Raw genomic sequence first — 15,559 nt, 5'->3', positions numbered from 1 at the left:
AAGTGTATAAGAAATAGCAAGATCTGGAATTCCCATGGAATTCTACTGCATTCACACAAATTTCCTATTTGTTTATAATTCAAATGTCACAAAATATCATTAAACTATTCCGTATGTTTAAGGAAGTCATCATGTTTGGGGAAATAGGAAAATGCATAGTTTTCAAACAAAATCACCTACTTTTCCGTAACTGCTTTCCCACAGTTAGGGCCCTGCTTATCTTCGTGGCCACGTGTTTAACATTCAGCCTAGATCTTAGAGTTATTGTGATTTCTATTTTCACCATTATACCAAAAGCTGCATTTATGAGATGTCTGAACTCAGAATGGACTACAGATGCCATGTTATTTGCACTTGACATATTTGGACAACATTCCTTTAAATCAGAGAGGAAAGAAGCACACTGATTAAGAGCATGGGCTCTGGAGCCAGATTGTCTGGATTTGAATCTCAGCCCTGTCACTTTCCAGTTGGGTAGCTATAGAAATTTACTCAATCTCTCTGTGCCTCTGTTTTCTTAACAGAAAAATGGGGATAAATGATTGTAAGAATACAGGGCTGTTTTGAGGATTAAAAGGATGTAAAAGTAGTGGGAATTCCCTGGTGGTCCAGTGGTTAGGACTCTGTACTTCCACTGCAGGGGGGAACAGGTTCAATCCCTGGTCAGGGTACTAAGATCCAGCATGCAGCCAAAAAAAAAAAAAAAAAATGTTAAAGCACTGAGAACAGAGGCTGGTATATACCCTAAAAATATATTAGCTGTTGCTGTTATTATTTTTATTAATAATGATGGAAGACATCTGGTGGTTTTCTTGATGTGTCATACCCAAAATAAGATGAAATTATGATTCCTTAATTTTTAATCTTTGTTCTCTCTCTCAATGGCACCCGTAAAAGTCATTCTTTAACTTTTGAAGGTTCTAGTCCATGATAATATTTGAATGCATATCAATTATTCATCCTTGGGACTTCCCTGGTGGTCCAGTGCTTAAGAATCCACCTTCCAATGCAGGGGACACAGGTTCGATCCCTGGTTGGGAAACTAAGATCCCACATGCCATGGGGCAACTAAGCCCGTGCGCCTCAACTAGAGAGCCCATGTGCCGCAAACTACAGAGCCCATGCCCTCTGGAGCCCGCGCAACATAGCTAGAGAGAAGCCCGCGCACCTCAACGCAAGATCCCGCATGTCAAAGAGGATCTTGCATGCTGCAACTAAGACCCAACGCAGCCAAAAATAAAATTAAATATTTTTAAAGTATTCATTCTTATATTTCAATAGATAGTTTTAAATATCAAGAAAACAAACGACGCTTTCAAATCAAGTTACCTTCTGATCATTTCTAAGTTAGAAGAAAATATGCCTTTTAAAAAAAATTTTTATTGGAGTATAGTTGATTTATAATGTGTTAATTTCAAAAGATGCCTTTTAATACCTAATATTTTTGAGTGTTCAGTAGTATGTAAAAGGTATATTAAAAGCAATTTCTTTTGTATTTTATAACATTTAGGAGAAAAATATAAACAAGTGATAAACAGAGGAGCAGAGTAGCTATTCTGGGGAAATTTACAAAGCACAAACTATCCCGAAAAATGTGTATTTATACTAAAAGTTTCCTTTTAGCCTCAAGGTGTTCTCTCTGTCTATATACATAGCCCTTTACCAGAAATATATCAGATCATTTTGAGTTAGAATGCCAGTATCCTGTAATTAAAAGCAGTTTAAAATGAATTTACATAAAATTGCATCAAATTGAATTGAAAAGTGAAAGTTACTGTATTCAGTTACAACATTATTGAGCTTTTACTATTCCAAGCACTTTACGTGGACTGTAAATTTCCTTTACCATAAAAATAGTAAAATATTTTAGTCTCTAACACTAAATGATATTTTACTAATCTTTAAAAAGCTTTTTCACTTATATTTTTCATCTATAAAAACTTTACTAACCATTTCTCTTTTTTATTGTGGTAAAAAACACCTAACATTAAATTTACTATCTTAACCATTTTTAAATGAACAGTTCAATAAGTTAAGTATATGCACAGTGCTTTGCAACAGATCTCTAGAAACTTTTTAATCTTGCAAAACACTATAAGCTTTAGACACTAATTCCTCCTCTCCTCTTTCCCCAGCCCTTGGCATCCTCCTTTCCACTTTCTGTTCCTATGATCTTGACTACTTTAGATACTTCATAGGAAGAGACTCAAACACTAACAACTTCTTATGGGCAACATTTTATTTAGGTATGTTTTGCTGAAAGCGAAGATTTAGTGCCTAGCATTTTAACCTGGACGAGAAATGTTTTCTAAAATAAACTGAACAGAAATGAATTTTGCCTGGAAAATCAACCCTGTATATATGTGGGTTGGGGCGGGGGCTGAGATAAGAGAGAGGAAGGGGCTATCATACTGGGCCTGCTGCTGGGTCACTTGTTTCACTGCACTTGGCCTCATTCTAGGTATTTCCAAAGACCATCTCTAGGGAATTCCCTGGCGGTCCAGTGGTTAGGACTTGGCGCTTTCACTGCCAGGGCCCAGGTTCAGTCCCTGGTCGGGGAACTAAGATCCTGCACAGCGTGCTCCCCAAAAAATAATAATAAAGAACTGTAGTAGAAAATCTGGAGTGTGAAACATTTCAAAGCAATTTTAAAAAGAACAAAAAACAAACAAAAGGCGAAGTCCATCTCTACCATACAAATTCTCCAGGGTCACTTTTATCACAAATACCATTAAAATGAACTAAGTGTGTTAATTATTCTCTTGCATTAACTTGTAGCATCTCTTTATATACTCCCTGTGCACACATGATTTTCAACAGTTGTAAATTCTACTATAGATCTGGAGTAATCCAAATGTAGAGTAATCTAGAGTTTAGTTAGTAAAACTAAAAATGGTTAGAATTATTAGTTGTTTATATCCTTAGCCATCTGTTAACCAGAAAACAACATAAATGCTTGCAGGTTAAATCATAAGTATGGGACATAAATAAGGCTAAACTTTTACCTCCCATGCGTAAAAATCCTTTTACCCTTGAAATGCATATAAAATACTAAAGTGTGTCCAGAAACATTGAACAAATATAAATCACTCTATGGATGTTTTGCTCATCTATAGAGAGTTGTTAGTTTTACACTATAAAGCCATAGGGAGTGGAAACACTATTTCTTTATGGAATTCAGAACAAATTTCAGGTAGTCATCCAATATACTTTTCCTTAAAGTTATATACAATCTTCAGATACAACATCTCTGAGGTGCAAGATTTCACCTCAGCCCTCATTCAATAACCATTTTTGAGCACCTCTTACATATTACAACAGGTATTATAAAGGAAAAGAAAAAAAGACCCAGTCTTTCACCTCCAGTATTTCTAAGACTTAATGCTAACTCAGATGAATAAACGTAATTACAACTCAGTGTGATACATGCCATTAGGATATATCCATGCTAAGGAACCATCTAGGAAGCCTCTATTATCTAGACTGGGATAGTCTACAGATTTAAGCTGATTTATAAAAGACAAGCAAGAATTAAATAATCAAAAGCACTGAGGCAAGAAGGAGCATTATGTACAAAGACAGAGGTGTGACAGACAGGTACACGTACAGGCAACTAAAACTAGCTCTTCGTGAATTGTACAAAGGATACACGGAGGGTGGCAGGTGGCAAGAGAGAAAGACCAAGTGCGAGGACCACATCAGAATGGGATTTATATGTGGAGGGTGAAAAGAGTTAATAAAGGGGTAAAGATAAGTGCATCAAGACTTATTACTATGACACCAAAGTTACCAGAGGGTTCTATACAGTGATAAAGATAGAAAGTGGTCAAGGTCTAGGGAAGGTGGGTTACGGTGATGCAGATGGAGTCAGGGCATGGATCAAGGACATAAGAGAGGAAATGTGGGACAGATTTAGTAATGGACCTGTCCTTGAGTTAAATGCATAGGAAAACACTGGGGGGGTCAAAGAAGATACTCAAGAAGAGGAAATTATTTGTCTCTGCTTTGGGATATAATCAGATGGGATATAACGAATTACTCAAGAAGGAATTATTTGTCTCTTCTTCAGGGTATAATCAGATGGTGCTGATATAGATGTTTTAAAAACAGAGAGAGAGAGAAAGTCAAGAACTCGTCTAGTTGATTAGCATAAATGGCTTATGTAAGCCCAAGTCTCATTTTTAATCTTCACACAGTTAATTCAACAGGTTTTAGTTCTCTGTACCATTTTTTATTGCAAAAGTAATTCTTATCATGAACCTGCTTTGAAGCTGATTATACAATTTAATAGGCAGCACAGAGAAAATAATGCAATGCAAATAAAAAACCTTTTGTGAAATTTTTTTCTCTTGAATGAATCCCTTTGCCAACTGTCTCTTGAGCTCCTGCTAAAATCATCTTTGGGCAGCAAGGAAAAGCTAAAGTTTATGCAAAACAAAGTAGTTTGAAACATTGAATGAGCTTATTCCTCTGGGTCAAGTATAATTATATGATGTGATCAACATTTTCAACTGACTCACTAAGTTTTAGGCTACAGATCAGCCCTGAATTGTGAACCAATATACAGCTTCTTTAGTACTTTAATAAAATCCTAAAGTTGGAACACTTCAGAGAATGTTTAATTATAATCCACCCTCTCACTTAAGACAGAAATCTATATACTGAAGTGCATCTGCCCACGCACTTTTCAAAGCCAAGGTTTTACATATCACATGTTCCTGAGATGTGGGCTTTGTAGTCGGGTCTCTAAACTTCGGGAGCTGAGTCAGATCCAAACTATGGTGAACTCACTGACATAAGAAATTCATCCCGTGAGCCCTCTGAAGAAATGGACTGTGAACCTATCCCAGGCGACCCCACTCCAACCTGTGCTCAGAATGATTAAGTCTTTTTTCCCTCTGAATTTCTACAGTCCCTATCTCACCATATTGGCTAACAATAAATTTCACAGCTGCTTATTTTGTTTCCTATGCACAAATGTGGCAGTCTTTACACATATACTGCGGGACGTGGTATTATTTTGACTGAAGATATGAAAAATGAGTCATCATCTGTGGACACCACAAAGAAAAACAGTCTGAAGAATTAATCACTACATCATGGTTAAATTAAAATTGTGGCATGCTATGGTCATTCCGGCTTGCTTTATAATTTGTGAAATAAAAGTAACCGTCAAGTGATGGAAAACTGAGTTAGCCAGAATGTAATCATCTTGGCAATATGAATGATTATTTTGTTCTTATGTCTTGATTAGGGCAAATTTTACACAAATGTTGTTACAGCTTTAAATAACAGAACTTTGAAATCTATCGGCTCAAAAAGTATCCACCACCAGCTTACACTGAATGTAGTTATTATTTTGTGTAACATACCAACTTCAGCACTTATTTTTAGTCCCTCAAGAAACAGTCTATTCATGAGACCTGAGAAAATCAGGTATTCATCACTCACATCTTTATGGCTCTCCTTCCACACGAAAATGATGCTAGTAACTCATCAAAAGTAAGGCATGTTTAAAATTTAATTTTCTAGTAACAGAAAAGATTTGTGCCAATTCACTCATATTCTCTTGTGTGGCCTCCCTTTGAGTGTAGTTCAATTCGGTTCAACAAGTATTTATCGTATATCTGTTCTGTGCCAGGCACTGATACAGGAACTTGCTCATAAAAGGAACAAACTAGATCCCTGTCCTTGGGGAACATACATTCTAATGGGTGAGACACGCACTAAGCAAAAAATGTAATAAATGAATTATATACAATGATATCATCTCTGTAAATAATATAAAGTTATATCATAAGAAAAAGTCGAGCAAAGCAAGTGTATCAGGAGAGCCAGGGGTGGTGAGAAGGTGGGGCTGTTTCAGTATCATCTGGGGGAATCAGGATGAGCCTCAGAAGAAGGTAAGATTTCAACAAATACTGAAAAACCAAGTGGACCAAGGAGATTTCAGGGTAGAGGAGGGAGCAGATTTCAGAGAAAGAGAAGAGCAAGAACAAATTGGGAAAAATATACCCTGAGAGTCCAGTGACAGGGAAGGCAGGGAGGGAAGAGAGTGGCAGAGGAAGTCAGGGAGGTGAGGACGGGCCAGCACAGGGGCTCTGGCTTCTACTAACTGAAATGTTCTGACCATCAGCAATAACATTAGGTCCAGATACGACATTCACTGCAAATTAGATTCCACACTTCCTAGAAGAAAAAAAGTCCCTTTAATTTCTGACCTTACCCCAACCAACTTTCTGACTTTGCTTCCTTAATTCCTCTTTTCCTTTCAGCATCTTTAATTTCCAATAATAAAATTCTCTCTCTCTCGTTCAAATACGGTTACACTATTTCCCCATCAAACCCAGCCATACAGATAGTTTCTAAAAATAAAACCTAAACTGCTTTCATATGTGCATACCTGCTTTATCTTTGTTTATAAATACATATAAACTAAGGAGGGCAGGAAAGAAGGTTATAACAAAGGACCTTATTTTGACCCAAAAGGCATCGCTGCTGGTAGTGGTTTTATGCTTTGGTTTTTAGATTAATCTATGAGTACAACTAAGGAGATCTACAGTGAGTCTCCTTTTTTAATATTGCCAATGAGCAGATATATTCATTCATTCTTTCTAATTTATTACATATGGTAATAGAGACGGAAAACAACAAGAAACACAAGCTTTTAAGAAATTGGGCTTCACTTAGCTAAATGAAAGTCAGGAGAATAGGCAAAGAAGAAAATGAGGAAGCACGGTATAAAAACTGTCAAAACAGAATGATTATCTTTAATAAATACAATAATTTCGCTTTAATAAACTCAGATAAAATATTAAGGGATGCCTCTATATAGCTCTCAATGTTTGCTGATTCAAAAAGAAAAAGAGAGGTAACAATAGATACAACAGGAATTTATTAAAACACTTTGCTTCTTTAGAGAAAATTTAAAATCTAAAACATACATGTCTCTGTAATTAATATTCAAACCTTTAGTTTACTACAGGCAGAGCCACTTTATTTGGAAAATTGTACGATTCTCTAGTTTATGTTAGGAAATCACCTTTCCTTCGGATATGTGCCACAGTAGTTTGACGACGGTTAGCTTCAACGTGTAAGTAATGCTTTCAACGGGAGTTATTTTATTCTCACTATGTAGTACAGCATAACGTGGGATAGTGAGAAATAAAGTTGTCTCTTGATACTAAAGTGCTTTTTCTGACAAAGCTCACATTCAAGTAAGGAAAACAGGGCACAATAAAGTAGTACATACATAGGACTCGTACAAACAGAACAAAATCAGTGTAAAAAATTTACACCCATATTAAAGGAATGCTGGAATGAATACAATTAGAATTAATGACTAGAAAAAACTAGGATTAGGAAAGAAAAGCATCTGAAAGAAAAGAGTTGTAAACTATGTTCAGAAAGATAATAAATTTCACTTGTTCCTCCAAGTCAAACTGGCTCCACCAAGGCTGGATGGGAATACGGCAAAGGTGCAAAACTAACGTTAAAATACCAAGGTATATATCCACCTTAAATCTTTGAGGGAATATAAATGTATTTACATTCACACACACACACAACGCATACCTATGGATTTTTAATACTTACATGACCTATCTTTTTCGTTCACTTGAAAAAAAGAGTAGAGAGAAAGTTATAAACAGAAATAGCTGGCACTCCAAGAAAAATATGGCTATAGTTAAAGTGTGAATCTGATCTTTCTTTGGATGGGAAAATGGAAAAAAAATCTAGTCATAAATTAGATTTGAGTCATGTTCCTTAGTAACATGGTTGCTGATTTTTCTCATATTGAAAGACATTCTTTCCACTTGATTTCTCTTTCAAATGGTTTACATCACCTTTGGACCACAAGGAAGAATAGCAGTGGTGTCCCATAGGGTCATATGTTTTTATTACATTTCTTATGAAAACCAAAGTAAATTATGCTGCCCAAAGTGACAGGTGGAATCCAAAGGGACTCACAGATTTATAGATAAAATCATCTAAGCTATAAATACACACATTTTTCTAAAGCAAGGAGCAGGCATAAAAGGCAATGACTGGAATATGTGGAAGAAGGCAGCACAGAGAGTCAGCCATGAAATTAATTGCAGCAGAAATGGCAGAAAGAAGAACGGCAGGACTATAAAAAGGCCCCTTCCCTACGGGGCAGCCAAAGATTTAACGCAGAATGGTGGAGAAAGTATTGAACTGCAGCCCTGTGTAAGGATGAAGAGCGCATTAACTTACACACCTGATGACATCTTTAGAAAGAGAGGATATTATAATAATAATAAAAATATATTTAGTAAATCTGGCCATGATAATCGGGGGCTATATATCTTACACCTTTGAAATCTGATATGTGACCTTTGACCAAATTAATAACTTCTCTAAACAGTCTGGTCTGTCTCAGGCACACAGTCACGGCTTTAGTTCAATGCTGAATCAGTAAAGAAAGCGTCGTTGTATGAAAACACCATTACCACACCTTGCGGCAAATGGTAGATGGAATGGCTTCAAACTAGAATTATTTCTCTTAAGGGTTACGTGACACAGCATAATAAAATTTGTGATGGTAGCCAAGGTTGAGGTCTAAATATAATAATCATCCTTGTTGCCATTCTTAGTGACTCCAAGGGATTTTTAATTTTAATCATTTAAAGAGGGAAAGGAAAAAAGATTAAGTACAGTCATTGCTGAATAGTTTCTATTACTTTCATAAAAAAATTTAATACTAGCTTTTTAAAGCTCACTTGAGGTACTGCCTGTTTTCTCATTCAGTTAATAACTATCAATGAAATTTTGATATAAAGAATTTTAGACAGCAAAGCTGAAGCTGCCACTACTTTTCTTATTAACTTTCAGAGGCAACTGATTCTGGAAAACAAAGGCTACTACGAGAAGTACAAGCACAGAAACAAACACAAATATTTAAAGAGTGCCTACAAGTAGTGATTTCAATATATACTTGGCAGTATGTAAGGATTATAAGAGTTTTAATATTTCCTGAAATTAAATCACATGAAAAGAAGGAATTATTTAAAATACCAGAGTTCTGCCATTCATACCTATCATTTTAAGCTATATAAACAAAACAAATCAATCATTCATCTGACAAATATTTACTGAGTACTTATCACACGCTGGATAATATTTTAGAAACCAGCAATATGGTAGCGAAGGAGGGAGTAAACTCCCGCTCTCATGAAACTTACAGTGTAAGGATGTAGGCAGAACATAAATAAATATAAATATGTCAGATACTGATAAATGCAGAGAAGAAGAAAAATGAGTTGGGGGTAAAATTGCAAATAAGTTGCTCAAGGAAGACCTCATTGAGAAAGAGATATTTGAGGAAATTGTATTTCATTTTATTTTATTATTATTTTTTTTCGCCATGCCATGGGATCTTAGTTCCCTGACCACAGATCAAACTCAGGCCCCCGGCAGTGAAAGCGCCAAGTTCTGACCACTGGACTGCCAGGGAACTCCCTTGAGGAATTTTAAATATCTCTTTAAAGGAGGAGAGAGCTAGCCGTGTGGAAAAGTGTGCAAGGTGAGGGTGGGAGGATTCCAAGGAGAAGAAATGACAAGCCCTGAGGCATTAGCATGCCTGGCTTTAATTAGAAAAATAGCAAACAAGGAATCAGATGGTTCGGGGCCTTTTTTGCTATGGAAAGGACTTATTTTTATTCTGTATGAAATGATAAGCCCTTGCAGGGTTCTGAGCAGAGAAATTACCTAACGTACAATCATTTTAGCTTCTGTGTTGAGAACAGACTAAAGGGCAACGAGGTAGGAACAACTCAAACTAGTCGGGAGACTGTTACCAACAATCAGGGAGAAGAGGTTCAGATAAGGGAAGTAACAATACAGACAACGAGCAATGGGATACATTTTGAAGTTAAAGCTAACAAGTTTTGCAAGTAGCATGGTACAGAGTGATAACTCCAGTGATTTTCATCTCGGGAACAGGAAGAATGGGCTGTCACTTACTGGGTGGGAAATACTGCAGCAGGAGCGGGGCGGGGTGGGTGGGAGGTCGGGAGTCTAGCTCCCCATGGGCTCCATAAGGCTCTTTCTTTCTAGTGCAGATCTGTATCACGGAGGAAGCAGACTATGATCCTGGAGTTCAGAGGAGAGGTACAGACTCCAAACACAGATTTCGGAGTCACAGATATAAAGATCAATGACCAGACGAGGTCACCAAGTAACGAGGAAAGCTCCAAGCCCTGGAGTACGGTAAAGTATAGAGGTCAAGGGAATGAAAAGAAAGAAGCCAAGGGAAGTGTGAAGGAGCAACCAGTGAGGTAGAAGGAAAGCGAGGAGGGTGTGCTATTCTGGAAGCAGAGGGAAGAAAATCATGTACTAAAAATGTTCAGTGAACATATCCGGGCAAAGAAATTATTTCTTATTCAGGATTATTTTCTTAACCTATATTCTCAGAGGTAGAATTACTAGGACCAACTGGTAAAATCATTGAAAAGGCAAATACTAGGGAAACAGACCTGTGGTACTCCATTGGAGCTGCTACTTAGTATCCAGGCTAATCAATCAATACTTTCTGAATTCAGTTTTCCACTGTTAATGAATTTACCTAACTATAATCAAAGAGCTCCTATTAATTTTCAACAAAAGTACCATGACTAAAAAGTATCATGACTTTGACAACGGACTTCATAGAAGAGGTAACTGGTATCTATAACACTCATCTGATTTATATAAATTAAGTCACTTACTATTACTCTCAGTCCAATTTCCTGTTTCTTTCATTGCATTCACTATAAATTTCATTCTTTCATTTGCTTATTTGCTTATTTTCTTGTCTATTATCTGTCTCCTCTAATAGAGAAGCTATGTGAAAGGCAGGGGTTATTTTTGTCCGATTCAGCCCCATATCCCCAGCACCAAACACAGTGCCTGGCTTTCAACAAATGAATGAATGAATCAAAACAATGAGAAATTTAAAATAGATTGACACGACATTCTTACTGGAGAGATCCAGCTTCTGTTAGGGCACAGCTGCCTGGGGCAACTCAATGGTTTGCTCCAATGGCCAATGTTTCCAAAGCAAAAATACTATGCAGAGGCTAGCATCTGTCTATCATCTGACTTATAACAGAATATCAGGAATATGGTCCATCCTACAGATTCTAGCACCTGCCTTTATTACAAACCGTAAAACTTTTTTTCTGCTCAGTTCTCATCTTAATCTAACTATCACTGTGTTATGGCTCTCGGATCCCCCACTGTTGCCCAGGGGTTGCCTCAGCTACAGAGAGCACTACACCATAGGTCACGCTCTGTCTCAGGGTGACACACATCCAATGACTAACTGTTGTAGGAATAGAAAGGCTTGGCTATCTCAGCCCAACTGGGGACAATTCTGAAAAGCCACTGTAGTTGCAAAGTTCCCCGTGGGGCCAGAGGAAGGTGTCTTGTGCTGCGTCCCAGCTCAGTTTTTCCCTGTGCCCATTCCTGCCGCCTGGGTACCCCTTCCACAGGGTAGGGCACTTCTTATAAACCTCTGAATAGTAAAGGGTCGTTTCAAACTATGTTTCCCAGGTAACCTAATCTGTGACAGACGGTACCAGGAGTGGTCTGAGAAAGCAGGTGATCAGATGGGGCTTTGGAGCTAGGTCACTAGCTGCCTGGCTGGCAAAGAGGAGCCCAACCCCAGTGGAACACACAGAACCCCTGGCACAAGGTGGCTATCCACCTGTTAAAGCTCTCACCAGAGGTAGGGTGGGATGGTATACCAGCAGAAGGGGAACACTTTAGCCAGAATGATGTTTGAGAAACATAGGAGAAATAAAAACTATAAGGACGATGGAAAAAGAATATAAAAAGCTAAGGGCAATATATGTATAACTGATGTACTTTGCTGTACACCTGAAACTAACACAACATTGTAAATCAACTATACTCCGATAAAAAAAAATTTTTTTTTTTAAAAAAGGAATGCATTTGTAAATTTGAAGAAAAAAAAAAAAGCTAAGGGCAAGTAACCACCAACAAGAAAGCCAGAGGAACTCTCTGGTAGATACAAAAATGCTCTCAGATCTTGCAGCTTTTGGGCAAAGAAAGGTAACGGCCAGGAACAGAGATTAATCGTCAGAGTAGTCAAAAACTCCCTAACTTCCAGGCACAGAAGATGTGCTAAGTCAGGATCCTGACTGGAAAAGAACAGGATCCTGCCACATGGGATGAGATGTCTCGTTTGATGCCTCCCAAAATCCTGAATTCCCAGATTCCCCAGAACTTTCTGAACCCACAAAAGTGGCCTGCCCCTTCTTTTTTCGGGATGATGTAGGTAGAGGCTTCTCTCCCATAAGACAACCTGTGCCTCTGTAACCCCCCATCTGTCCACCGTCACCTCCTCTCCAGAAACTCTGGCCTATATAACTAGGGTTATATCACAATATAACCCACCTGGGATGTAAGACGTCTGATAAAGGAAAAAGAAAGAGGCTATTTATTTGAGAAAGGAACTGCAAGATCTAGCAAGTTTACATTAGCAAGGAGAGTACATCTAAGATTAAATTCTGAGGGTGTTTAATCAAAGGGGCTGGAATTTAAGATGAGATAAGGGAGAGTTTATTGATTTGAGGGCACTGTGCTGAGATGCAAGATTTACAACCAGCAAGAATCTCAGGAGACGGTACAAACTGGCTACTAGGATGGTTCCTAAAAACAGGGGCAAAGTAACAGCTCATGTAATGCTGAAATGCTAAGAATGCGGGGGCAGATGGCAGAAGAGGGGAGTACAGGCTCAGAGAGTACATTCTGGGGTGCACATGCTACATAAGGCCAGAACCCCATTGGATGGTGATGTTGCCTGGGAAGGTCCAGAAAACATACCACTTACCAAAGCCATGAGGAATGACTTAGTAAGAAGACATCTACATTACTAGGTTCTGCGTGGTGGCTCTCTTCTGAAGGTCAGAAGTGACAGAGGAAAGGTTTTTATGGAATCAGGCTCATTAACAGCAATGGGGATAATAGAACCAGATGAGGACCGGAAGCCACCAGAAGCCAGGTAGGTACAATCATCCTGAGAGTGGCAAGGTTGGTGTGCAGGGGGTGCTGACCCACAGTTATTGACCTAATTCATAGAGTATGGCATCCCTAGAGACAAAATAAGAAGCTAATGAGGCTACTATTCAATAGGTACATTCAAAAGAAATCAAAGACGTATGAACACAAAGCTGAGGGTAGCTGCCCCAACGAAGTCCCAATCACATGCTCAGTTTCCAAACCTTCGCTAATTTTTGGACTCACTGATGGAAGAAGCAGCCTAGCCTCCAGAAGGAAGGATCTTGCAACACCATGGCCAGAATACAAGACAGGGCTTCCCTGGTGGCACAGTGGTTGAGAGTCCGTCTGCCGATGCAGGGGACACGGGTTCGTGCCCCGGTCCGGGAAGATCCCACATGCCGCGGATCCGGAGCCTGTGCTCCGCAGCAGGAGAGGCCACAACAGTGAGAGGCCCACGTACCGCAAAAAAAAAAAAAAAAAAAAAAAAGAATACAAGATAATAATTCCCCCAATCCTTCCCCAAACGGACCTATAGCCCTTTATTCAAGCCACTGTGCACTGGGGACAGGGAATACCCAAACATTTTGAGGGCACAGAGTTGACAGTGATACCAGGAGACCTGAAGCATCAATATGCTGTCCCTCCACGTTAGAAGCGTATGGAGGCCCATAATTAATGGTGCCCTGGCCAAGGTCTAGTTCATACTGGGACCACAGACCCAGGCGGTGGTGGTTTCCACAGTCCCCAAATATAGGACCAGGATAGACATATACTTGGCGACTGCCACAACACCCGTATCAAATCTCTGGCCTATGAGGTAAGATATATAACTACAGAGAAAGCCAAGAGGAAGAAGTTGCAACTGCCCCATCCCAACCCTGACAAGATAGTAAATTATAAAACCAACATAATGTTGCTTGGGGAGTGGGGAATGGAAATTAGTTTTCCTTAAGGGTCTAAATAGCATGCAGGGGTGATCCCAAGGCTGTTGGCCGGTCGACGTTGCAGCTCAACTTCTCTTTTATCCACTTCTTTTTCTGTCCCCTCCCCCTCCAAAGGGGTTGATTCCAAGCATACTCCTTAATATCTCCATCTCAGAACCAGATTCCTGGCTAAGCCAACTTGTAACAGGCATTTTCTACCTTGAATGTAAGTTATATTTCCTTTTTAAATAATCTTGGGCTTATCTTCAGGACTACTCCCCAATTTAATTTGGTAGTACTAGGTTTCATTACTAGAAAACTTTTCCCAAAGTAGTGTCCTGCCAGGAAGTGTCTTTGAAAAGTCTGTGGGACTTTTCTCTGGGAAGAGCCCAGAAGTGTAATTCCTGATTTACAGGTGGTCTCTGCATTTTAAATTATTGTTGACTCTTGTCAAACCCCATTTCCTTATTATAGATCCTAGGTAACCTCTCAATACAACATTTAAAAAAAAACAGCAACAGCTTTTCTGATTCTAGACTGACACAGCTTATTCAAAATTAGCTTTTCATCTGGAAAGTTTTTCATTGATTATGGAAATATTCTTTTTATTTAACAGCATTTAAGTATATAGGCCATACACGCTAAGTTCATAACTTGTCTTAACAGCTTCTTTGTAAGTATATTTAAGTTATCGATATAAAGATAGATTTTATTTACACAAACAGAAAATAAAAACAAACAAGTTGAGAATTTCCTTTTCTTTCATATAGCCTTGCAGTATTCTCTATACAATCTCCTGATTAATGTTGCTACCTATAAAGTTACACATAATTTCAAATACTTACATAAATTTTACAGGGTAAAGAATTTAAACATGAAAAACTACTATCAATTAACTGTACCATGAAATCTTGAACTTAAACTGTAGAGTTTCTCAACTATTTCTATGAATCAGTGTAGTTTATTATAAGTTTAAGTTAATAAATAATAACAAATAAATCAGTAGTAGTCCATACTAATGGCAAAAAAGTAGTCCATACTAGTTGGCAAATATACTCTGCACAAAATCTTGGGTAATAAGAGATTAAAAATATTCTAAATACTGTGCAAGCTGATGAAAGCATTTTCGGCTGTTGAATTCAGCTTCTTAAAATTAAACCTTGTAATAAAAAAAAAACGAGAAGTATGTCTATAGTTACAATTGATTCTAGTGATGAGTTCATTTCTATGAAAAACCAAAGCAACGTATATGTTTTTAAATAGTACACGGTTTCTGCGGCTATACAGAAACAAATGGGATGACTGTTAGTGTGACAAAATTCTCTCAGAACTTATTACTGAATTATGGCAGAAGTCTCTACCTTGAAGGAAAAAAACTGGAAAATTTTACAGTAGCCCTGGGTCCACAATTAAATGCTACCTAGACCAGGTGAAATATTGTACTGCATCTTAACCAAATACAGTCGATTTAATCAGAGATTCATGGATCTTGCTCCATTCTGGACCCTGTGGATTGTACTAACTCATGCTCACTTCTTCCTCTGCTTCTCCTACCACAAGAGTCAGATTCACCCACAAAGATGACGGAAGACCAGATTTTATCAGCA

At 38.2% G+C, this 15,559-nt stretch overlaps 1 protein-coding gene across 2 annotated transcripts in view; it reads right to left on the bottom strand.

Annotated features, from left to right (window-relative positions):
• The window catches only part of ME1 (malic enzyme 1), a 192,381-nt gene that overhangs the window by 81,902 nt on the left and 94,920 nt on the right, over positions 1-15,559 (bottom strand). The gene's annotated exons all lie outside the window — the stretch shown is intronic.

The sequence above is a fragment of the Phocoena phocoena genome, chromosome 12 (genome assembly GCF_963924675.1).
Source record: "Phocoena phocoena chromosome 12, mPhoPho1.1, whole genome shotgun sequence".
Taxonomy (NCBI): Eukaryota; Metazoa; Chordata; class Mammalia; order Artiodactyla; family Phocoenidae; genus Phocoena; species Phocoena phocoena.
The sequence above is the reverse complement of the archived record's forward strand: the minus strand, read 5'-3'. Positions and strand labels throughout refer to the sequence as shown.